The sequence below is a fragment of the Bos indicus x Bos taurus genome, chromosome 23 (assembly GCF_003369695.1).
Source record: "Bos indicus x Bos taurus breed Angus x Brahman F1 hybrid chromosome 23, Bos_hybrid_MaternalHap_v2.0, whole genome shotgun sequence".
In the NCBI taxonomy this organism is placed as follows: Eukaryota; Metazoa; Chordata; class Mammalia; order Artiodactyla; family Bovidae; genus Bos; species Bos indicus x Bos taurus.
In genome coordinates, this window is record NC_040098.1 from 40,989,452 (window position 1) to 41,013,381 (window position 23,930).

General features: G+C 42.5%; 1 protein-coding gene across 1 annotated transcript in view; it reads right to left on the reverse strand.

Annotated features, from left to right (window-relative positions):
- Positions 1–13,761, reverse strand: part of CAP2 (cyclase associated actin cytoskeleton regulatory protein 2) — a 140,158-nt gene extending 126,397 nt beyond the window's left edge. Inside the window, exon 1 of the mRNA XM_027524018.1 lies at positions 13,561–13,761. The gene's annotated coding sequence lies outside the window, so the exon portion shown is untranslated. The remainder of the gene's footprint in view (positions 1–13,560) is intronic.
- Between the last annotated feature and the right edge of the window lie 10,169 nt (positions 13,762–23,930).

Below are 23,930 nucleotides of genomic sequence, written 5' to 3' on the forward strand. Positions count from 1 at the left end.
TCCCAAATACAACCCCACAACCGTTCTATACTACAGTCCTGCCATTTCCACTTCTCGAAGGACCCCTTCAGGCCCTGATGCACACAGGCTTTGAATCCCAACCCTCTAAGAGGTCATCCCTCATCCTACCCATCAGAGATAACCTTCCTGGAAGTACTTCCTGTCGTGTCCACCAAATCCAGAGTTGGGTGCAGAAGGACGTCATAAACAAACCACATAGAGAAATGACCTCCTCAGCCCATTTGCCCTCTCCACACTGTGGCATCACTCCCCAGAACCATCCCTGTTCAGTCTATTAGTACAAATACTTCTTCTCTAAGTTGGAATCTCTAAAGATGAGAGGCTAGGACTCATAACTTGACTTAGTGGAAAAAGTATTTTTGGTATCAGAGAATCTTAATTTGAGACCCAATCCCTTTATTGACAACCTGTGTGACTCTGGGTAGACTGCTTAACCTGAGTCTCAGTTTTCTCACTTCCAATACACGAACTCATCCCTTCCTCTTCATTCGGACTTACGATAATTGTATGTGTCTTGAGCAGAGTTCCCGGGGCTACATATATGGATGAGACACAGATTCTATTTTCAAGGCACCATGATTTCCCTAGGGAGCAGATGGTTTGGCTGTTAAGGACAGCTGGCCCTGAAGAACACCAGGACACAGGGCACTGGGCTATTTCAGCAGAAGAGAGTCCAGCGGAATCAGAAACCGTGTGGGACGTCTAACTATATCTTAAAGGCTGGTGCTGTGCCCTGACTTGGGGTGATGGGGCTGTGTAAGGACAGAGACATAAAATCACAGACTCTGAATGCTAACTGGGACCAGAACAGATCCCTAACACATTCCATTCCTGAAGCAGGTGCTCTCTTAGCTAAGCATGAAGTAAGGACCTTTTGCTGGAGACCTATTGCTCTCCCTTCCCACCCACTTTCTGCACTCCTATGGTATTGAGGACTCTTTCTATTCCTGAGCTTTTCTATTTGCTGTTGTTTTGCTCTGCTGAGGCCATGGAGGAGGGAGAGGTCAAAGAGAGGCTTCTAGGACTTCCCCCCAGGGCCACATTCTGGCACTGGGTAAAGAACGGTGGAGTCCCCTGGCCAGGCTGCCAGGGCCCAGGCAGGGCTTCCATGGACCTTTTGTTCCTCCTTAAAGTAAGCGTATTGTTCGCCTTGTACCCAGAATACACAAAGAACACCTGAAACTCAATGAGAAGGAGACAAGTACACCAACTTAAAAGCGGGCAAAATATTTGAAGAGACGTTTTTCCAAAGAAGATATGCAAATAGCCAACACTGCCTATAAAAACACTCAACATCAAGTCACCAGGAAAATCCTAATCAAAACCACGACGACACCAGGTTATCTTTTCTATCTGTAACCACCGGGTTATACCTTCACTAGGGGAACTGAAAATACCCACTAGGATGGCTACAATCAAAGAGACAAACAACATCAAGTGCTGGTAAGGTTGTGAAGAAATTGGAACCTTCCTACATTGCCGGTGGGAATGTAAAATAGTGCAGCTGCTGTGGAAAAAGGTTGGAAGTTTCCTAAAAAGTTAAGCACATTTTTACCATACTGTTCAGCCATTCTATTCATATTTACCTACTTAAGAGGGATGAAAACATATATCCAGAGATGGCCTTAGTGGTCTAGAGGCAAACACTCCCTGCTCCTAATGCAGGGGGCCTGGGTTTGATCCCTGCTCAGGGAACTAGTGGAGAAGGCAATGGCACCCCACTCCAGTACTCTTGCCTGGAGAATCCCATGGGCAGAAGAGTCTGGTAGGCTGCAGTCTATGGGGTCGCACAGTCGGGCATGACTGAAGGGGCTTAGCAGTAGCAGGGAACTAGATCTCACATGCCATAACTAAGACCCAGTCAAATAAATAAACATTAAAAAAAGAAAAATGTGTGCACACACACAAAGACTTGTACACAAATGTTTATGACAACATCATTCACAATGGCCACACACACACACAAGATGGAAACAACCCAAATGTCCATCAACTGAAAGATGAATGAACAAAATGTGGTCCATCCGTACAATGGAGTATTATTCAACAATAAAAAGGAGTGAAGTATGGACACATACTACAACATAAACAAACCTCAAGAACACTATGCTTGGTGAAAGAAGCAGACACAGAAGACCGTGTATTGTATAATTCCATTTATATGACTTTCCAGAAAAAGCAAATCTGTAGAGACAGAAAGTAGTTTAGTGGGTGCCTTGGGTTAGGGAGGGGCTTCCCTGGTTGCTCAGAAGGTAAAGAATCCACCTGCAATGTAGGATACCTGGGTTCAAATCCTGGGTTGGGAAGACCCCTAGAGAAGAGAACAGCTACCCACTCCAGTACTCTGGCCTGGAGAATTCCATGGACGGGGAGCCTGACAGGCTACAGTCCATGAGGTTGCAGAGTTGGACACGACTGAGTGACTTTCACTTTCACTTTGGGGCTGGGGAGAGAAATGGGGAGTGACTGCAAATGGGTACAAAATTTCTATTTGAAGAGATAGAAACGATCTAAGCCAGGATTGTGGTGGCTGTTGTATAATGCACTAATAATCATTGAATTGTGCACTTTAAGTGGGTAATTTTACGGTATGCAAAATTATACCTCAATAAAGCTACAAAATGGAGAAGGAAATGGCAACTGACTCCAGTATTCTTGCCTGGAGTATCTCATGGATGGAGGAGCCTGGCAGGCTACAGTCATGGGGTCGCAAGAGTCATATACAACTTAGCAACTAAACCACCACTGCCACCAAAGCTACAAAAAACAAAACAAAAATAAGTACTTCTTTTTCTAAAGAGGTGGTTGAAAACTGGTTAAATCTGAGGGATTCTGGCACTCTCATCTCCCTACAAAGTCACAGGTAGTAATTAAACTTGACCAGAGGTTGCTCTGAATGGCCACACCCCTCACTCCTGGAACTAGTTGTAGGGGCCAAAATACTTGACGTTCAAAATACTTGACCACTTCCATACTTGACTTCGATTTACTACTTATGACAAGATCAGTTTTTAAATAGAGCTGTGGACCACCAGAAGATGCAAAGTTCTTTTTCGCTCTTTGGACCTGGGAGCTTAGAGTAAAGGGGAAAGAGAGAAAGAGAAGCAGAAAGGAAAGAATGGTGAGGGATGGGGGAAAAGTGGAAAAAGGGAGTAAGAAAGGAGGAGGGGCTCCCAGAGACCATTCAGAGGGAATATGCTCACCACAGCCTGTCTCTAAACTGTGTTCAAATGCAAGAGGCAACTCCTGACCCTGAAGGATAAACAGCAGCAGGAGTATTGAGAAGGGCAATCAACACTGGGAAAAGGAATCCATTTGGGAGTGCATTTCTGGGCTTGTTCCTCTTTTCTCTTCAGAGGTGACTTGCAGTTGGAACTGCACACAGGATACAAGCAACAAAAACTCTGAGAGAGGGCTTCCCTGGTGGTCCAGTGATTAAGGCTCTGCGTCACCAATGCAGGGAGTGTGGGTTCGATCCCTGGTCGGGGTAGTCATCCACGCTGCATGGTGCGGCCAATGAAAAAACAAACAAAAAAATCTCTGAGAGAACCCTCCTCTTTTCAATCAGAAGCCTTGAAAAGGAGGCCCATATAAATGGAAGGATGTCAGGGAAAGTCTGGATTGCTTGGGTTTTTTCCCTTTTTTCTTTTCCAAGAGTGGCTGCCCATCAGAGAACTGTATGGTAGAAGAGCAAGCAGCAGCACAGACAGCTAAAATACCTCCCCAAAATCCTAATCGTATTGCCTGAGGAGCAGGGAAAGGGCCCTTTGTGATCCAAAGAGTGTAGTCAGAATCCCTGTCATTCTCCCCTCTTATTTTCTGTTACTTCTTTGTCCTAAGGATGGCCCCTGTTTGGGGAAACTGAACGGCAGCAGCAGAAGTAGCTAACACCTCAACAGAAACCTAGTCCTTCTGGCCAGAAGAGCAGCAAAAGGATCCCAGGGGAAGGGGAGTGTGGGAGGAATCTCAGAATGGAGACAGCTGAAGAAGGGGGTCCCCTGACGTTGTACATGAACCAGTGGACACCCCCCAGTCTCACCCCTGAGCTATGTATGTGTAGGACAGATCCAAAGGCTTTGAGAACTGAACTACGATTTAAGTTCTGCTCAAATCTCACTGCTCAAGTCCCAGACTAACCCCTAAACAGTGCTTCCATGGGATCCAACGCAACAGAGCAAAGGCTTTGAAAACTGAACTGATATTGGAACCATTCCCACAGGATGCAAGATAGAACTGTGTTGATTGCTTGGTAAAAGAAAACACTGAGCATTTCAAAAGGACCCAGAGGTCTCACAACATAATACTCAAAATGTTCAGAATTCAGTTAAAAAAAAATTATCAGTAACATGCAGGAGACCAGGAGAACATGGTCAACCCTTAAAAGAAAAGACAATTATCACATGCCAACTCCAAGATGATACAGATGTTGAAATTATCAGATAGATTACAGAAGCTGTTTTTAACTATGTTCTAAGAAATGAAGGTAAACACTCTCAACATAAATTGAAAGATCAGAGTTCTCAACAGAGACACAAAACCTACAAGAAAGAAACAAGTGAAAATTTTAGAACTGAAATATACAATAACAAGTACAAAATGTATGGGATGGGATCAAAAGCAGCACAGAGATGACAAAGAAAATGTCAATAAACTTGATGTAGATATTATCCCATCTAAAGAAGAGAAAAAAGTTGAAGAAAAAAGTGCCGCCGCCGCTGCTGCTGCTAAGTCGCTTCAGTTGTGTCCGACTCTGTGTGACCCCATAGACGGCAGCCCACCAGGCTCCCCCGTGCCTGGGATTCTCCAGGCAAGAACACTGGAGTGGGTTGCCATTTCCTTCTCCAATGCATGAAAGTGAAAAGTGAAAGTGAAGCTGCTCAGTCGTGTCCGACTCCTAGTGACCCCATGGACTGAAGCCTACCAGGCTCCTCCGTCCACGGGATTTTCCAGGCAAGAGTACTGGAGTGGGGTGCCACTGCCTTCTCGGGACAAAAAAGTGAACTGAGCCTAAAAAGCCTGTGGGATAATACAAAAAGGTTTGATATTAGTGTCACTGGAATTTCTGGAGAGGACAAAGAGACTGAGGTAGGAAACATACTTGAAAAAATAACAGCCAAAAACTTCCCAAACTTGGAGAAAGCTATACATTTACAGATCCAGAGTGCTATCTGTCTGGTTATTATACACATACATATACACAAATGCAATGCATTACAGAGAATGCCTCCAAGTGAAGAACAAGAAAAATGAATAAAGATATTAACATAACTGCCTGAAAATAAATAAATAAAATGTACTGGGCTATCATCCTCTTTGGAGAGGTGTCACAAGTATCAAGAACTTGACCTTTCAAAAATCTCTGAATCTAGTAAAATAAGGAGTCACTATCAAGCAATGAATCAGTTAATTTATCAACACTAAACCTGCAGAAATGGTTCGCCACATCACAGACTCTTATTTTCAATCTTCAGCAGTATGTGAACCATAAACTTCCAGATGTTCAAGCTGGTTTTAGAAAAGGCAGAGGAACCAGAGATCAAACTCCCAACATCCACTGGATCATCGAAAAAGCAAGAGAGTTCCAGAAAAACATCTATTTCTGCTTTATTGACTATGCCAAAGCCTTTGACTGGGTAGATCACAATAAACTGTGGAAAATTCTTCAAGAGATGGGAATACCAGACCACCTGAGCTGCCTCTTGAGAAATTTGTATGCAGGTCAGGAAGCAACAGTTAGAACTGGACATGGAACAACAAACTGGTTCCAAATAGGAAAAGGAGTATGTCAAGGCTGTATATTGTCACCCTGCTTATTTAACTTCTCTGCAGAGTACATCATGAGAAATGCTGGGCTGGAGGAAGCATAAGCTGGAATCAAGACTGCCAGAAGAAATATCAATAACCTCAGATATGCAGATGACACCACCCTTATGGCAGAAAGTGAAGAACTAAAGAGCCTCTTGATGAAAGTGAAAGTGGAGAGTGAAAAAGTGGGCTTAAAGCTCAACATTCAGAAAACGAAGATCATGGCATCCGGTCCCATCACTTCATGGCAAATAGAAGTGGAAACAGGGGAAACAGTGGCTGACTTTATTTTTCTGGGCTCCAAAATCACTGTAGGTGGTGATTGCAGTCATGAAATTAAAAGACGCTTACTCCTTGGAAGGAAAGTTATGACCAACCTAGACAGCATATTAAAAAGCAGAGACATTACTTTGCCGACAAAGGTCCGTCTAGTCAAGGCTATGGTTTTTCCAGTGATCATGTATAGATGTGAGAGTTGGACTATGGAGAAAGCTGAGCGCCAAAGAATTGATGCTTTTGAACTGTGGTGTTGGAGAAGACTCTTGAGAGTCCCTTGGATTGCAAGGAGATCCAACCAGTCCATCCTAAAGGAGATCAGTCCTGGGTGTTCATTGGAAGGACTGATGCTGAAGCTGAAACTCCAATACTTTGGCCACCTGATGCAAAGAGCTGACTCATTTGAAAGGACCCTGATGCTGGGAAAGATTGAGGGCAGGAGGAGAAGGGGATGACAGAGGATGAGATGGTTGGATGGCATCACCAATTCGATGGACATGAGTTTGAGTAGACTCCGGGAGTTGGTGATGGACAGGGACGCCTGGAGTGCTGCAGTTCATGGGGTTGCAAAGAGTCAGACACGACTGAGCGACTGAACTGAACTGAACTGAATTGAGACTCTTATTTTTGGTCAGAAAATGGAAGCAGGATGAGTTTCAAAGGGATTTTCAAATTCTTACGTGTATACAACCTAAAAGAACTTTGTAAATCCCTCTTTCACATTTTTAGGTTGACATGTAAAAATTTCCACCAAAATGTGAACTGTTGTGAAGAATGTAGCTGCCAGTATTCTGTAAATATTGACATGTAAAACTAAAACTATTTTATCACTTGCTGAAATACATCCATTGAAACTCATCATCATTTACTTTAAAAGAATACATAAAGAGGTTGTTCTTTGACAGTCATATTTCTCCGTTAATTTACATTTCCATTCTTCTCACTCTATAAGAGTTTATCCTAGATTTACATATTTTATGCTTTAATGTCTTTTATTCATTACCCTATCATACTTTTCTGTATCAAAAGTATGTATATATATATATATATATATATATATATATATATATCTCAGTTCAGTTCAGTCACTCAGTCATGTCTGACTCTTTGTGACCCCATGAATCACAGCACACCAGGTGTCCCTGTCCATCATCAACTCCTGGAGTCTACCCAAACCCATGTCCACTGAGTGGTGATGCCATCCAGCCATCTCATCCTCTGTCATCCCCTTCTCCTCCTGCCCCCAATCCCTCCCAGCATCAGGGTCTTTTCCAGTGAGTCAGTTCTTCCCATCAGGTGGCCAAAGTATTGGAGTTTCAGCTTCAACATCAGTCCTTCCAATGAACACCCAGGACTGATCTCCTTTACGATGGACTGGTTGGATCTCCTTGCAATCCAAGGGACTCTCAAGAGTCTTCTCCAACACCACAGTTCAAAAGCATCAATTCTTTGGCGCTCAGCTTTCTCCATAGTCCAACTCTCACATCTATACATGATCACTGGAAAAACCATAGCCTTGACTAGACGGACCTTTGTTGGCAAAGTAATGTCTCTGCTTTTGAATATGCTGTCTAGGTTGGTTACAACTTTCCTTCCAAAGAGTATGCGTCTTTTAATTTCATGACTGCAATCACCACCTACAGTGATTTTAGAGCCCAGAAAAATAAAGTCAGCCATTGTTTCCATTGTTTCCCCATCTGTTTGCCTTGAAGTGATGGGACTGGATGCCATGATCTTCGTTTTCTGAATGTTGAGCTTTAAGCCAATTTTTTCACTCTCCTCTTTGACTTTCATCAAGAGGCTCTTTAGTTCTTCACTTTCTGCCATAAAGGTGGTGTCATCTGATATATATATGTATTTAAATTCAATGGTAAAGAGTGCTCTCCTAGTTGTTACCACTGTAACTCTTACTAGAAGGAACTTACCAAAAACAAAACAAATACTACAAATATTGACAAATATTAGTAAATGTAGATAAAAGGTATTTTTTTCATTGAAAACCTCTCTCTTTAGAGCTCTTATTTTTCAATTGTCTCATGCATATGGGATCAGTATACTTATTGCTAGAAAGAGTCAAGGTTGAAAATCAATTTGATTCTCAATTTTTGTTTTTATCAATGTAAATCCTGGCAAACTATTCATATAATGAGATGCAAATGGATGAAATTTTGTAATAGAAATGTCACTCAAATTTTTTGAACTCCTTGAGTTATATACTTAACATCATATGGTGATGAAATATTAAAATTATTTAAATCATCAATGTAAGGAAAAATTTAGGGAGACTGAAATTTAGTTGAGTAGCATAATTGCTCATCCTTCTGGGTTATTTCAGTCATTTCTGGTCCATGACTCTGCTGTTGTAATTAAAAGTTAACATGTAGAAAATTGATAATAAAGCAAGTAATAATTGTGTATTGGCATGCAAATATCGAGAAGATTCCCTAGAGAAGGAAATGGCTACCCACTCCAGTATTCCTGCCTGAAGAATTCCATGGACAGGGGAGCTTGGAGAGCTAAAGCCCATGGGTTGCCAAGAGTCAGATATGACTGAACAACCAAGACTTTTTTCACACAAGTAACATTTATCCTGTGGAACTTCACTGGACTTCCCTCTTTCACCGTGGAAGAAGCTTGCTTATATCTGTCAAGCAAATTCATTTTAGCATTTTAAAATAGTGTTTTTCCATGCTTCTTAGGTGATGAGAAACCAGATATTACAACTAGAATTTAAGTAGGATGAGATTTATAATAGGGTATCAGATTAAAGCACTTGGTTTAGGGGAATGAATAAGCTGGGATTATACCACTACTGTGTATGTCAATCAACTCTCTTTTTGGTAATTAAAATACATGGCACATTCACACAGAAGACACATGTGTGCCAAGACACATGGAAAAAAAGTGTCCAAAGCAACAAAACATGGGCACCAACCCTAGTGTCCATCAATAAGAGAAAGGATAAACTGTGGAATATTTGCCAACAATAATAACATAGTTACATGCAACAACATGGATAATCCTTGAAAACTTAGTTTTGAGCTTTTTAAAAGTGAGGTTATAATATACATATACCCTTTTTATAAATTAAAAAAAACACAGACACAAAAACGAAGGGACTTCCCGGGTGGTCCAGTGGATCAGAATCCTTCCAACGTGGAGGACACAGGTTTGGTCTGCGGTCTGACAACTACGATCCTGCACGCCAAGGGGAAGCTAAGCCCACTTGCCACAGCCACTGAGCCCACGCTCCAGAGCCTGTGTGCTGCAACTAGAGAAAGACTGAGTACAGCAATAAAGACCCAGCACAGCCAAAAAACCCCTTCAGTGACAGAAACAAAATAAAAGGTCCCTCCTAAGGAAATGTAAAATAAAAGATATGGTTTTAGAAAAACAAGCAAATGTAGACAAACTTGATTAGGAACATATACATGTCACAAAAGCATTTTACAATAAAATCAGGAATGGTTAACACAAAATCCAGTGTAAGGATGGGTACAGTGAATGTCATAGGAGAAGGGCATAAAGAAATATACAACAGTATGGGTAGCAATCTAGTCCTCTTTTTCTAGCCTTCTGTTTAACAACTTTATTGAGATATGGCTCGCATATGATTATAGTACTATAATAGGTTTATAATACATATGCATCTTGGAAAGGTTGCAACTTGAAGGTTTGTATGTAGGGGACTTACTGTACAATTCATCCATCTGAAGTATACCATCTGATGATGTTCACAACCATCACTAGTTTTAGAACATTTTGCCAGCTCAAAAACAAACCCTGCACCCTTCGCTATCACCCCCACCCCCACCATCAACCTCCACACCTAAGAAACCACTAACCTACTTTGTCTCCATACATTGCCCTGTTCTGAACATTTCCATATGAATAGAACGATACAATGTGTGCTCTTTCTTGATTAAATCCTTTCACTTAGAATAATGGTTTCAAGGTACATGTAATCAGTATTTCATTCTTTTTTATGGCTAAATAAAATCCCATTGTATGGATATATCACATTTTATTTATCCATTCCTCAGCCTATGGACATCTCAGTTATTTTTAATTTGGTTGTTACGAATGGTGCTGGTATAAACATTTATGTACAGGTTTTTGTGCCAACATGTGCTTTCATTTCTCTTGGATGTATATACTTAAGAGTGAAATTGTTGTTTCACATGGTAACTCTGTTTAATTTTTGAGGAACTGCCCAATTGTTTTCCAAAGCAACTGTACAAGAAATATTTCTACCAGCAACATATAAGGGTGTCAAGGGTTCTAACTCCTTCACATGCTCACCAACACTTATCTGACTTTTCAATTCTAGCCATCCTAGTGGGTGTGAAGTGGTACCCCACTGTGGTTTTGATATGCATTTTCTGACGAATAATGATGTTGAGCTATTTTTTCATGTGCTTATGGCCATTTGTATATGTTCTTAGGAGAAATATTCATTCAGATATCTTGACAATTTCTATATTGGGTTACTTTTTATTATTGAGTTGTAAGAACTCTATATATTTGGATACAAGTTCCTTATCAAATATAGGATTTTAAAATATTTTCTCCCATTCTGTGGGTTATATTTTCACAATTATCTAGTTCATAAGCCCTAGTTTTTAAGGGTTGAAAGCCCTAGTGAAAGGGCTGCCATGTTAAGTTGCTTCAGTCATGTCTGACTCTTTGAGACCCCATAGACTGGAGCCTGGCACGTTCCTCTGTTCATGGGATTCTCCAGACAAGAATACTGGAGTAGGTTGCCATGCTGTCCACCAGGGGATCTTCCTGACCCAGGGATCGAACCTGAGTTTCTTATGTCTCCTGCATTGACAGGCAGGTTCTTTACCACTAGCACCACCCGGGAAGCCCGGGACAGGGCTACAGGCAGTTATTTGAATATTATGTTTACAGTTTACATAAACTTACCAAATTATTTTATGTATATCACATAATTGAATTAAAAAGGAAATGTCATACATAAAGATGTCTGTTAGGAAATATTCGACACAAAATACTGCAATGCCCAAAATAAGTTAATGCTACTCTTGAAGGTATTAACTTAACTCCTGGGTATGACTTAAGTGAAAAAGTGAAAGTGAAGTTGCTCAGTCGTGTCTGACTCTTTGTGATCCCGTGGACTGTAGCCCACCAGGCTCCTCCGTCCATGGGATTCTCCAGGCAAGAGTACTGGAGTGGGTTGCCATTTCCTTCTCCAGGGGAATCTTCCCGACCCAGGGATTGAACCCTGGTCTCCCACATTGCAGGCAGACGCTTTAACCTCTGAGCCACCAGAGAAGCTCCTGGTATGACTTAAGCCCCCAGTTAATCTGGCCCATTGACCCTTTCGAGAGGTGCCTCTCCAGGCACTTCCCTGGAGGTCAGTGGTTAACATTTTGCCTTCCAATGCAGGGGGTGAGGGTTCAATCCCTAGTTAGGGAGCTAAGATCCTACATGCCTTGTGGCCAAAAAACCAAACTATAAAACAGAAGCAATATTGTAACAAACTCAATAAAGACTTTAAAAATGGTCCACATCAAAAAAAGAAAAAAATCTTAAAAACAAACAAACAAACAAACAGGTTCCCCTCCAAACTCTACACATGGTAGGAGGGAAGAGTAAACTACTACCAATGTGACAAACCTGCCCCCTTTCTCCAGCTGCTTTTGTGTCTCCCATCCTCTCCCAAGCTAAAAATGAATTTTACAGTTTTTACTGCCTGGAAAAAAAAAAGACTATTTCAAGGACAGGGGAGCTTGGCAGATGCTACAGTCCACGGGGTCACAGAGCTGGATAACAAATTTCAATACTGATGAAAATTATATGAACTTCAAATTTCAGTGTCCACGAATAAAGTGAAATACAGTCACATCATTTATTTAGTCATTTTCTGTGGCTGGTTTTAAGCTACAACAGCACAGATGAGTAGTTACTAAAGAGACCACAGAGCCAAGAAAGTCTACAAGTTTACTATCCAGCCCTTTACTCTAAACCTTACCTTATATCAACAAGTTAAAATATTTTTCACTTCTACAATGAGCAGCAAAAACCTATTTCCTACTAGCCAATACTGCCTTGACATTTACCTTCATGATTTCTCAATTTTTTCCTCTTTAATTTTAATAAATATTTATGATACCTCAGTTCTAATTTATTAAGGACTTTTAGATTTGGAGATCAAAGAGTAGTGTTTCCTTAAAAAATAATGTAGTATCTTCAAAAAGTCACAACCACACTCAAACCGTTGGGTTAATCATTTTAACAAACTTTTACTGCCTGTTCATTAAAGGGTTGGAGTCAAATACTGCTTGGTGCAGTAAAATCTTTAAAAAAAAAAAACCCACCCTTGCCCTCAGGAGGCTTACAGTCTAACTGGACTTTAATAACTATAAGAACAATTCCCCCAAGGATCACTCCACAGCCGTAACCTTACATTACATGGGCTTAGATATTTTGCCAAGAATTCTAAGCCATGTTCCTTAAATTAAAAAAGTCTTATATAAGCAGTAAAGAAATAGTACTCTGCAAACAATTCTGGTTAACTTCTGTGGTTTAAGTCCCATAGACTTCTGCATTCCTCTGACTATATAACCAGAGGTTCTTGATCTTCTCTGCTGTGTTCATCTCCGCTTTGGCTGTTTGGACCTAATTCTAGTTCAATATCCATATTCATTCCTTTTAGAGAATGCAATCATTCAAATATCGCTAAACCCTGCAGCCTATTTGTGATGTCTGATACCACTCTGATGGCAATAAAGGCAAGGCTATATGCATATGTGATTATTAGTCTCCAAAGCGAAGATAACGAAGCTGCTTCCACCAAACCCCTCTACCCAAGGAAAGACCCAGTGGTGGCGAGGTGACCTCTTCGGAGCTGTCCCTCAATGCCTCAGTGGCCAGTACATTTTTTTAAAGTGACTCAAGACCTCAGGTCAGGTTCTGCAGAGAAGCCAGGTCCATTTCTTTCCAGCACTTCCTGGCTAGGATCAAATTCAGTCCAATGACAACCCCCCTTCCCCAATACTCCGCACCCCCTGAGGCTCAGAGCAGAGGGGGCGAGCACCCCCAAAGTTAGACCCGCCTGGAGTGCGGCTGCGAGGCCTCAGCCACGGGTCCAGCCCCGAGACCGCTGCACGCCCGCACCCGCCTTCCAGCCCGGCCTGCGCGGCGCGCACCGGGCAGGCGGCGGGGGCGGGGAGCGCCGCTGCGCTGACCCAGATGGGGTGCCCCCCTCACGCCCGCACCCCCGCGTCCGGGCCTTGCACCCAGGCCCCGCGGCCGCCCGCTTCTCCCGCATGCGGGCCAGCAAGCGCCTTTATTCCCCGCGCGCCTCGGCCCGGGCTCCTCTGTACCCCACCCATGGAGCGCAACTTCCGAGCGCGGCCGCGGGGTGCTCCCCCCACTCCACCCCGCGCCCCTCCCGGCCCGGCCCGGCCCGGCCCGGCAGCTCTGGATTACCTGCCCTCGGGTTCTGCGGTCCGGTGCTGGGCGATGCCAATCCGCGCTCGGCCACTCGCGCGCCCTCCTCCCCCCCTCCTCCTCCTCCTCACCCCCCCTAGCAGGAGTCGGTGTCGGTCACGCTGCTCCCGGGGAGAGTGGCCGGCGGCTTCCGGGAGCTCCAAATACTGACTCGCCGAGAGGGAGGGAGAGGGAGAGGGGGGTAGGGAGGGGAGCCAAGCTCCGCCGGGGGGGAGTGGAAATAAAGGGGAGCGGAGGGGAGAGAGGGGATGGAGGAGAGGAGGGGCAGATGGGCCGTGGGAGAAAAGAGCGAGAGGAAGAAGGCAGAGGGCGGCAGGCTCAGACAGGAATGAATTCGCTGCATCAGGCAGCCTTGCAAAGAAGTCTGGAAAGATCCGGGAGGCTCCTGGCTGAAGAAGCCGAAGATTGGATCCTCAAAGGCTTGTGCAGAGAAAGGATGGGTCCTTGGGGAGCTACAGACCGGCCAGTGTTCTCCCCAACCCCAGTAGAGGGATAAAGTTCCTGGCTGGAGAGGGAGGTGGAGAAGCAACACTTCAGCTAGACACAAAGTTCAGATGCATTCATATTTTGCAACAACATTTTAACAATGTATTTTAAAATGTACTTTACATACATCTTTTTGTAAAAATTGCCTGATTGGTTAAGGATAAAAGTGCTGTGCTTAGTGACCTCCTAAACTGTAGTCCGCCAGGCTCCTCTGTTCATGGGGTTTCTCCAGGCAAAAATACTGGAGTGGGTTGCCAAGCCCTCCGCCAGGGGAACCTTTCCTACCAAGGGATCGAACCCAGGTCTGCCACATTGCAGGCAGATTCTTCACCGTCTGAGCCACCAGGGAAGCCCACTTCCTGGTACCCTAAACCAATTTACTTTTATTGTATTTGTGGCCATTCCCCTTGGTATGTTGACTACAATTACAAAACTGGAGATTTTTACTTTTTTTTGTTAACGCTGTTAGAAAGAAAACATTGATTTTCAATTTTCATTAGTTTATTTCAATCTGAAAAAGTAGACTTGAAGCTCTTCATTGAATGAATGCTAGGAAAATAATTACAGAGAAGAAAGGGGGGCGGGGTTGCATTGATATTTCTTAAAGCAAAATTTCTAAGCAAATACTAGGATGAGTGTCTAAAAAGCCAGTATTTTCTCTCGGTGTTAAAATTGCATGTAATTTGGTTCTGTGCATGACAAGGCTATTCTGACCCCAGAGGTCACAACTTAAGGTTTTTTCCTATCACACACTGTTCTTTGTCCAACACTGGTGATGAGGGGTGCCTTCTTGCTCCCCTTTGTCTGGAAAGAAGGGAAACAGAATGACATTGTTTATGTCATTGATCACATCGCTATGTGAATGGATACATTACACATATCCAGGATCAGTGCTGTCCCTGCTGTGCACATGCCTTGCATTTGATAGGTACTCAATACATTTTTACTGAAGAATGAATGAACAGACGAATCTTTAAAAATATATATACATATATATATGTTCCAGGAATACAAAAATTAATATATCCTTAAGAACCAATTTTTACAGGTTCACAGGAAACTTCCAAGTTTCCAGTTTAACATGACTTTTTTTTTCTCTAGCATTAACTTCAGCAAGCATTAATAGAGCATTTCTTTTGGCTAAGTGTATTTTACACTGGAGTATAAAGTATTATGGAGTATAAAGGTGAATGAATGAGGCACAAATCCTCCCCTTGGATTTATAAGCTAGTAAGAAGATAAAGAGAGTATAAAAATAAACACAGTGTAAGGAAGACTTTAAAACATGGTCCAAGAGAAGTATGAACAAAGTTTGTGGATATGCAGGGGAGGGAGGTTTTTCCTAGTTCCGGGAACCAGAGAATGCATTCTGGTGGAAGTAAGAGTTGATCTTTCAAGCAGAAATAGGACAGTAAGAAAGGGCAGTGGGGGGAAGGGCACTCAAGATGAAAGGACAACAGGGACAAAAGTGGAGAGGTGATGAAGGATGGGACATGTATGAAGGAGAATCCGTGAACTTATATGAGAGCAGAGTTGTGGGACCCAGATCTGGGGAAAAAAAGGTTAGGCCCCAGCAGATGGAGACCTTCAGTCTTAGCCTAAATTCTCTGAACCCTAAGGGGCAGGCACTGGGGTATTACTGACAGTTTTGGATGAGAATCATGACACAGTTGATTTGGTGGTGCCATCCAGGACTGGAAAGAGATAGGAGACAGAGAAGTTTTCTAAGAAATAATTCACTAGTTTGATTGGGAAAGTAATGAGTCTTAACCTGGTGCCTGAATTCTTCCCTTCACGAATTGCACCTGGCATAGCATCTGTCTGCTATGTGACAGATGCCTGCATGGGGTGGGGGGGGACATCCCCCCACCTCCAGTCAACTCTTCTTCCTCACAGCTCTCTAACACTTACTGTCCATATTTTCGAACTAGATTCAAAAGTTCCAAGAAAGCAAGGATCATGTCTATTTAAAGGTTCAAGGCTATCTTCTCAAGACTGACACTTAAGAAATCATTGAGTGCATATTTATTGGTACATTTTTCTTTTACAGAATTAGTTCTGAAGGTGGTAGAGTTGGAAAGAACAGGGCAGACACGGGGTTCTTCTAAATCTTTTTGGATCTTGAGATTCCAGCCCAAAACCTTGCCTTTCTCCTTACGAGATGATCTTATTATCTGCTTTACAACGATGCTGGTGCCATGTCAACCTCTACACCCTTTCGTTACATTGCATTTGAATTAAGGTCCCCTTCATTGCCTAAGCTAACAATATTCTTGTTTTATTCCACCTCTGCATTGCATCTGAGACTCCTCCTCCCCACTGATTTTGTCTCTGGATAACATTCTTGTTGCTACCGGCCAGGCTATACTAGAAAGCTGATAACGTGACAGACACGTGGGGAACAGGGGGACCCATCACTGGAATGGTTCCACTGTTCTACATTTCTTTATATAGTATAAAACATTTAAACTGACAATTTTATATGAAGGGGCTTTGCTAGGATCTCCTACCCTCACGGCTGCTGACATACTGAGACCAGATTATAGTCCCTTTGCTATTTTACCTGAATCCCCTTTTCTGTTTTCCAGTAAGAGATCATACCAGTAAGTGGAAAACAGCTAATGAACACAGGGTTCTTTTTTTTTTTAATGTTTAGTTTTTAATGCAGATTTTTAATGAGTGAATGGCCAAGGTTGCGTTTTTAAAAAAATATTTCTTTGGCTGCACCCATCATGTCTTAGTGGCAGCAGCTGAGCTCTTTCAGATGCAGCATGCAAACTCTTAGTTGTGGCTCATGGGATCTAGTTTCCTGAGCAGGGATCGAACTCTGAATCCCTGCACTGGGAGCATGGAGTCTTAGCCACTGGACCACCAGGGAAGTCTTCACAGCTTTTTTTGGAGCTTTTCCAAGCCCATGAGGAAGAAAGAATAATAACAACAGGTCTCCACAAACACTCTTCAGGAGTTTTGAAGAAAAAACATTACCAATGTCCAATGAGACATTGCATTTCATTTTAATGACTCCCAGGTGGAAAGTTATCAATGGTAATTTATCAGCAGCTGATCCACACATAGTAGGTACTAAGAATAACCACACTCTAAGCAAACAGAGCCTGAGAATAGTAGATAAAAGTTACACTTACCATGTGAATGAGTTCTTTACATTGTTTCTTCTCAAATAGGGAATGGGGAGAGCTCAGCTCTTGCATCCTGACCCTCTCCTCTCCATTGGAAGTGTGTGTTCCAGAAGTCAAAGACACTAAAAACAAATTTAAAATAGTCCAAACTTTTGCCATGTGAAGGTCCTTAGTAAAGAATTCTATCTAATTTACTTCCATCTGTCCTGACCCAGCATCTGTAAGACTCCTTAATGTCTACGACTTGTGGTCTGATTGTTCCCTGGTGTGCAGGAGTTAAACTAAGCTTTCATTGGATGGAGCAGTTACAACTGTGCCAGAGCTGGCCACACTATATAACCTTTGCATCATCACCTCCATCGCCCACCTGCCCCTCCACCACCACACACAGCCCCAGCCTCCTCTGGCTACACCTTGTTCTTGGTCACATAGTTCTAGCACATGGAAATAAATTGGAGGTAGCAGCATACCTCTTCTTCCTAAGGTAAGGATTCTTAGTCATTATTTTGATGATTCTGTCCACCCACCAATGAGGGTGGGGATGGGGGTAGGGGGTGGAAAAGACGAGCATGAAAGGTGAGTGGATGAACTATAAATGGAAGAAAATGAAGGGGAGCAATGCCAGTTTCCACAGCACTACAGACAATAAAAATAGCACTTTTTATTCGTTCAGTGAAGAGAGATTCTTAACCCGAGATCCCTAGACAGGCTTCAGGAGTCTGTGAGCTCCATAAGGCATGTGCAATGTTTTAGGTTTTATGCATTTATCTGGGAAGCTACTCTACAGCTTTCATCATGTTTTTCAGAGTCATCTATGTCTAAAAATTGATCAAGGTATCAGTGATTTTACAGAAGTGCAGAGAAGAGGTTCCTTCCTGCTTTTTCTTTCCAAGTCCCTCCACAAAGCCAGCATCTCAGGCTTAGGTGAACAGAGTCTCTAGCTCTCCAGAACAAAGGTGTGATCAGCCTTGCTGATCAGAATCATCCTGGCCAACCATGTTTGGTATGTTCAGTCTTTGGGGAATATCTTCTTTATTTAAACGGCATCTTGTGATGGCCATACCTTAACTCAAAGGGCTAACTCACTAATTGCAGGCATCAAGGAGAGCATGGGGAACGGTTCAGCGGTGTTTGAGATGATGAAGAGGGCTGGTGGACACCAGCCTGCTCAGACCACCGGGCATGTCTCTATTAACCCATTTTGCTGATAAGACTGTCCCTGCATGAAAATTTTATGTAGTTAGAAATAGATAAGACTGCTGGGCTTAAACCTAAGGATTCTTTTTATATTCCGCTGATTTGTTGGAGTTATACCTAAATACTCCAGTCCACATTCATCTCATCTGTCATTAAATACCTTTGAAATTGAGTACATTTACAGTTTATTCATTATAATATATAGAAATCACTCTCTTAAAATTTTTTCCAGGTCTCATCTATCTATATTTAAGTGCCTCAAAGCAGAACCATACACAGTTCAAATTTACTGTTAATCATTCAGTTCAGTTGCTCAGTCGTGTCTGATTCTTTGTGACCCCATGAATCCCAGCACACCAGGCCTCCCTGTCCATCACCAACTCCCAGAGTTCACCCAGACTCATGTCCATCGAGTCAGTGATGCCATCCAGCCATCTCATCCTCTGTTGTCCCCTTCTCCTCCTGCCCCTTATCCCTCCCAGCATCAGAGTCTTTTCCAATGAGTCAACTCTTCACATGAGGTGGCCAAAGTACTGGAGTTTCAGCTTTAGCATCATTCCTTCCAAAGAAATCCCAGGGCTGATCTCCTTCAGAATGGACTGGTTGGATCTCCTTGCAGTCCAAGGGACTCTCAAGAGTCTTCTCCAACACCACAGTTCAAAAGCATCAATTCTTCAGCACTCAGCCTTCTTCACAGTCCAACCCTCACATCCATACATGACCACAGGAAAAACCATAGCCTTGACTAGACGAACCTTTGTTGGCAAAGTAATGTCTCTGCTTTTTAATATGCTATCTAGGTTGGTCATAACTTTCCTTCCAAGGAGTAAGTGTCTTTTAATTTCATGGCTGCAGTCACCATCTGCAGTGATTTTGGAGCCCAGAAAAATAAAGTCTGACACTGTTTCCACTGTTTCCCCATCTATTTCCCATGAAGTGATGGGACCGGATGCCATGATCTTCGTTTTCTGAATGTTGAGCTTTAAGCCAACTTTGTCACTCTCCACTTTCACTTTCATCAAGAGGCTTTTTAGTTCCTCTTCACTTTCTGCCATAAGGGTGGTGTCATCTGCATATCTCAGGTTATTGATATTTCTCCTGGCAATCTTGATTCCAGCTTGTGCTTCTTCCAGCCCAGCGTTTCTCATGATGTACTCTGCAGAGAAGTTAAATAAGCAGGGTGACAATATACAGCCTTGACCTACTCCTTTTCCTATTTGGAACCAGTTTGTTGTTCCATATCCAGTTCTAACTGTTGCTTCCTGACCTGCATACAAATTTCTCAAGAGGCAGCTCAGGTGGTCTGGTATTCCCATCTCTTGAAGAATTTTCCACAGTTTATTGTGATCCACACAGTCAAAGGCTTTGGCATAGTCAATAAAGCAGAAATAGATTTTTTTTCTGGAACTCTCTTGCTTTTTCCATGATCCAGCGGATGTTGGCTATTTGATCTCTGGTTCCTCTGCCTTTTCTAAAACCAGCTTGAACATCAGGAAGTTCATGGTTCACATATTGTTGAAGCCTGGCTTGGAGAATTTTGAGCATTACTTTACTAGCGTGTGAGATGAGTGCAATTGTGCGGTAGTTTGAGCATTCTTTGGCATTGCCTTTCTTTGGGATTGAAAAGAAAACTGACCTTTTCCAGTCCTGTGGTCACTGCTGAGTTTTCCAAATTTGCTGGCATATTGAGTGCAGCACTTTCACAGCATCATCTTTCAGGATTTGAAATAGCTCAACTGGAATTCCATCACTTCCACTAGCTTTGTTCATAGTGATGCTTTCTAAGGCACACTTAATGTAATGCTAAAGAACCTAGATAACATATTGAAAAGCAGAGACATTATTTTCCAACAAAGGTCCATCTAGTCAAGGCTATGGTTTTTCCTGTGGTCATGTATGGATGTGAGAGTTGGACTGTGAAGAAGGCTGAGTGCTGAAGAATTGATGCTTTTGAACTGTGGTGTTGGAGAAGACTTTTGAGAGTCCCTTGGACTGCAAGGAGATCCAACCAGTCTATTCTGAAGGAGATCAGCCCTGGGATTTCTTTGGAAGGAATGATGCTGAAGCTGAAACTCCAGTACTTTGGCCACCTCATGCGAAGAGTTGACTCATTGGAAAAGACTCTGATGCTGGGAGGGATAAGGGGCAGGAGGAGAAGGGGACGACAGAGGATGAGATGGCTGGATGGCATCACTGACTCGATGGACGTGAGTCTGGGTGAACTCTGGGAGTTGGTGATGGATAGGGGGGCCTGGCGTGCTGCGACTCATGGGGTCGCAAAGAGTCAGACACGACTGAGCGACTGAACTGAATGCTAAAGAAAGGGCTGCCCATAGCCTCCTCCTCTTGGCAGATGTTAACAAATAGCCTCCATTCATCTGTTGGCCAGGTGCCCTTGTGCAGGGCACACCTGCATAGCTGTACACAGTGGTCCTAACCAAGGAGAACATGACATGCAATCCATGGTCAGTAAGCAGTTTTTATTGATTTGCTTACTGAAACAAATCCAGATTTAGTCAGAGCTCAGAGAAATAGACCAGTGCATTTGAGATAGTACAGAAAATATAACTGTTGTCCATGATGTTTAATATATTTTTTAAAATTCTAACTATTGAGAAGAAATAAGATAATGAATTTGAAAATATGATGAATGTGAGAAGTAACAGATTTAATTATAATTTGTTATAATTACTGGAGAAGGAATGACAACCTACTCCAGTATCCTTGCCTGAAGAATCCCATGGACAGAAGAGCCTGGTGGGCTACAGTCCATGGGGTCAAAAAAAGTTGGACATGACTGAGTGACTAACACTCAATCAGTAATTATAAAAATAAATCACAGTAATAAAACATAATAAAACAAGATTCAAAAGTTTAGAGGCAGCCTAAGGGAGAGATTATCCAAGAGAATTTAACAGACCTGCTGCTGCTGCTGCTAAGTCACTTCAGTCGTGTCCGACTCTGTGTGACCCCATAGATGAAGCCCACCAGGGTCCCCCGTCCCTGGGATTCTCCAGGCAAGAACACTGGAGTGGGTTGCCATTTCCTTCTCCAATGCATGAAAGTGAAAAGTGAAAGTGAAGTCACTCAGTCGTGTCCAACTCTTAGTGACCCCATGGACTGCAGCCTACCAGGCTCCTCCGTCCATGGGATTTTCCAGGCAAGAGTACTAGAGTGGGGTGCCATTGCCTTCTCCATCTCAATATGAATTCAGAAAGAGGATAGAGAAAGATGCCAACACAGTATTTAATTCTGAGTATAAAGAAGGCTTGAGAAATTGAATTGCCTGAGACTGATGGTTAAACAAGGCAAGTTTATCTTTCATTTTAATGGAATATCTTAAAACTAAAGAAAACAGGAAATTCCCTGGCAGTCCAGTTGTTAAGACTTGGTGCTTTCAGTGCCATGGGCCCAGGTTCAATCCCTGGTGGGGGAACTAAAATCCCACAAGCTGCATGGTGCAGCCAAAAACAAACAAAAAACCAACCAACCAAACAAAAAATAATGAAAATACACAGCAAAAATAATCATATCATCCTAACACGACACACTGGTATTTTTATGTTCTTCCACTTTTCATATTTTTTACATGATATACTTTGTTGCTGTAAGTTTAAAGGTGAAGTCAAAATGTATAGCTAAAATAGAGAATTTTACTTTAAAAAATAAAATTAGTTTATTAAGTAGAACACACTTGCCTAATTTGATCATAAAAGAAGTAATGCTTACACAGAACTGCTGTAAGAGGAATAGCTCATGATGGGGAAGAAAGACTGAAGAATGTAAAGAATTCTACCTAGAATGTGGCCAGAATTAACAACCCTCTTTTAAGTGATGGAAATGCCAAAATATCTATCCACAACAACAACATTCAGTTAGGGAACAATCTAAAAAATATGCATTGTCTGGAAAAAACTTTCATTGTTCAAGATAATTCTAAGCAGTAAATATAATAATCAGTGGTCCATTATGAATTTAACATTGTACAGATATATTATAGATGCAGCATGTATTAAATACAGAGTATGTTTAACACATGTAAACTAAAGAGTGGATTGATCTGCAAATTCATGGACTCACTAAGCAGCAAGTGGAAAATTCCAAAACAATAGCTCTCTCTCATCAGGTATATTCCTAGTCAGGGTGCCTGAAAACATTTTACAATGGACGACTCTAGATATCCAAGTTTCTGCCTGTTTTAGTTCAACAGTCATCAACAAAACAGGAAAGATTAACTTTTAATAATTTTCCTGGCTAGCTCTCATACTTGGAAAATAGTATTCTATTGAGTTCTGTGGATTCCTCAGGTTTTTTGGAAATAATACAATCTGGATTAAGTATTTTGTAATGATCCAAGGGAAAAAAAGAAAAGAAAAGAAAGGCAGATTTAAACCTGATACTTTGTTATGACACCTCAAGAGTTTTGTTGGTGTGTTCCTGCTGTTTCTAGTCAAATGCAAGGGATAGACTCGAGTTATTTAGGTGTCTGACCTACATGAAAGGAAGACCTATGAGCCTTCTTACCAGTTCTGGTCAGAGCAGTGAGCATTTGTCTCCTCTTTCTCTCCCCCTCACTTCCCACCCTAGATCATCTCCATCATCTTGTGACCAAAGGAGAAAATAACTCCCCAGCTGTCAGTGGCTTTCTCAGCTGCCAACACAAGAACCTGAGCATACAGAGGAATTAAGGACAGAGAGTCAACATGCACATTTCTGCTTATACCACGTGGGCTTCTGCTGGTGGTCATGGTGGGTACCTCTGCCTACATCCACCAGTGCTCCCTGAAGCATGTCTGAACTTACCGTAAATACTCAGCTTTTTGTTGTTGTTATTATTCTTTTAGTTTTTGCATAACTGTCCTTTTGAATATCCCCATGGACCACTGGCAGCTAGATTTTATATGAAACAGAGAGAACATACTGTTCACTTTATGCCATTTCAGAAATTCTCTGGGTCCTGTTGGACCTGTTAATAGTTAGTGGACCAGTGGTAGGTGGAAGGGAGGAGGCTCTGACTGAGGAGCTGGGATCTGGCTCAGTGTTGGCCCTTGGACCATGCTTCTAGGATGGACCACGCTTCTACTTCTCAAGGATCAATAGGGCTGCAGACTGGAGAAATGGGAGGTATGCGACAGTGAGGGAAAAGGTGAAAATACTTTAGATCCATCTGGCAGTGCATGCATGGAGGGAGGCCTGGAGCAGGCAGCAGAAAGGGCTTGGGACTCTCTACAGGGTAGACAGGATGGATGGAGCCAGAGCCAGGACCAGCCTGTGGTGCCAGCGTTGGCTGGCATGGGTGTGGGTGTCTTGGTGGGGGCAAACCAAGGCCTGGGATAAAAACCTCCAAGTTCACCACCTGTGACCCTGTGGCAGGTCTCCCTATGCAGTCCTAAATCTAATTGGAAGGAATTTAGAAGAGCTCCATTTTCTATTTCCTGTTTTAAGGATAATGAAAGCATGAATGGGTGAAATTGTGCATTTCTGAAGCTTTAATAAGTATCTATACTTTTGCGAATTTCTCCCAGTGTT